We start from the raw sequence: 2,500 nt of genomic DNA on the forward strand, positions 1-2,500 counted from the left end.
GGGGCTGTCGCCTGCCGCGGCCAGCGACGTCGGGCTGGCCCCTGCAGCGCCTAGCCTCTCCCCCGCAGGGGGCAGGCCAGAACGCGGGGGGCCAGGGCCCGAAGGCAGCCCCCCCGCGGGCGAGAGAGCAAGCCAGCAGGGGCTGTCCGCGCGTCGCGCGGCGCGGCATGGCTGCGGGGGCCGCGCTGCGCGCGCCCAAGCGCCCAAGGGCCCCCAAGGGCCCCAGGCCCTCAGGCCCCAGCGCCCCAGCGCCCAGCGCGGGCGGGCGCGCGCGCGCGTGTGGTCTTTGAGGGGCGCCGGCCTGGTGGCTCCCTAAAGAGCAATAAGTGTCATTGCAGCTCTGGCAGGGGGAGACACTACTAGGTCCCAGCTGTCACCCCCCCTCTAAAAAATTCATTTCTTGGTATTTTGAGCTGAAATTTTGCAGAGAGGTTGGCAAAAATCCAATCCACCTTCATTAATTTTCCCAGAATTTTTCGAGGTCGGGAAGTATTTGTTTTAATTTTCCTACCATTAGAAATCGAGTAAATCCGCAAAACTAGGAACCGGCCCGGAATGACCCCAAATTCAGTGGGCAGCCTCATAAAAATATGGCTGATTTTACTGGATTGGTTTCATGTGGAAAGCACGACGTTTTCTTGTAGGAATGCGGGAACCCCGGCAGCTCGCCTGCCGCGGCCAGCGACGTCGGGGACGCTGGCCTGCGCTGTCGAGCCCGCGAGGGCTGTCTCCGCGGCAGGCCCCCCCTGAACGGGGCACGACAGGCCACCGCGCTGGCTCGTCCAGCGTCGACAGTCCCTCGTCCAGGTTTCAGATCGCGCCAAGTCGAACCCATGACCTGCTCAAGCCATCGTGCGCTGCCGAATTCGCATCTGCGTGTAGGCTGCCATTCCACGCGGCAGCCCCTGTTTTCGTCAGCGTGCCCCCCTGACGAATTTTCCTGCCTGGCCCAGTCCAGCGTCCAGCCCCTGTTCGTCGAAAAATCTGCGCTGCTGATTTTCCACGACGAGCCTACTTTCGTCAGCGTGCCCCCCTGACGAATTTTCCTGCCTGGCCCGGCCAGTCCAGCCCCTGTTCGTCGAAAAATCTGCGCTGCCGATTTTCCACGCGGCAGCCCCTGTTTTCGTCAGCGTGCCCCCCTGACGAATTTTCCTGCCTGGCCCGGCCAGTCCAGCCCCTGTTCGTCGAAAAATCTGCGCTGCCGATTTTCCACGCGGCAGCCCCTCTTTTCGTCAGCGTGCCCCCCTGACGAATTTTCCTGCCTGGCCCGGCCGGTCCAGCATCCAGCCCCTGTTCGTCGAAAAATCTGCGCTGCCGATTTTCCACGCGGCAGCCCCTCTTTTCGTCAGCGTGCCCCCCTGACGAATTTTCCTGCCTGGCCCGGCCGGTCCAGCATCCAGCCCCTGTTCGTCGAAAAATCTGCGCTGCCGATTTTCCACGCGGCAGCCCCTGTTTTCCTCAGCGTGCCCCCCTGACGAATGTTCGTCGAAAAATCTGCGCTGCCGATTTTCCACGCGGCAGCCCCTGTTTTCCTCAGCGTGCCCCCCTGACGAATGTTCGTCGAAAAATCTGCGCTGCCGATTTTCCACGCGGCAGCCCCTCTTTTCGTCAGCGTGCCCCCCTGACGAATTTTCCTGCCTGGCCCGGCCGGTCCAGCATCCAGCCCCTGTTCGTCGAAAAATCTGCGCTGCCGATTTTCCACGCGGCAGCCCCTCTTTTCGTCAGCGTGCCCCCCTGACGAATGTTCGTCGAAAAATCTGCGCTGCCGATTTTCCACGCGGCAGCCCCTCTTTTCGTCAGCGTGCCCCCCTGACGAATTTTCCTGCCTGGCCCGGCCGGTCCAGCATCCAGCCCCTGTTCGTCGAAAAATCTGCGCTGCCGATTTTCACCGACGAGCCTACTTTCGTCAGCGTGTCCCCTTGACGAATTTCCCTGCCTGGCCTGGACAGTCCATCTTCCAGCCCATGTTCATCGAAAAATCTGCGCTGCCGATTTCCCCGACGAACCTGCAGCTGCACAAATCTGCGCTGCCGATTTCCCCCCCTGTCGGCATGGCTGCCGCTGCCCCGATGTCCAGACCAACAGTCTTTTTTGTCGACTTTGCCGATTTTGTCCGCGCTGCCGATTCCAACACTACCCCCTGCATCCAAACCAGCATTGTTTCGTCAGCTCTTCCCCTGACGATTTTAGCCCTGTAACAAACAGTAGGCCTCCAATCCCGCCAACGGGAGCCAAGTTGATAGGGAAGAGAATTGAATGACGCGCCTGGTCCTCGCACCCCGCCACCCGAGGGGCCTTTTTCCCGGCAGCCTCTGAAAAACTCTAGCTTTCACGGTCCTCGCCGCCCCTCACCACCATGGCAGGCCTCTAATCCCACCCATCAGCAGTTGTAGCCGATAGGGCAGTGATTTGAATGACGCGTCGCGGGCCGCCGGGTCATCTCACCCGGCCATTAATTGGAGCGTTTTTGGCTGGCCGAGGATGGGGGGATGGATCTCTT

This window comes from Populus nigra, chromosome 2 (genome assembly GCF_951802175.1).
Source record: "Populus nigra chromosome 2, ddPopNigr1.1, whole genome shotgun sequence".
Classification (NCBI taxonomy): domain Eukaryota; kingdom Viridiplantae; phylum Streptophyta; class Magnoliopsida; order Malpighiales; family Salicaceae; genus Populus; species Populus nigra.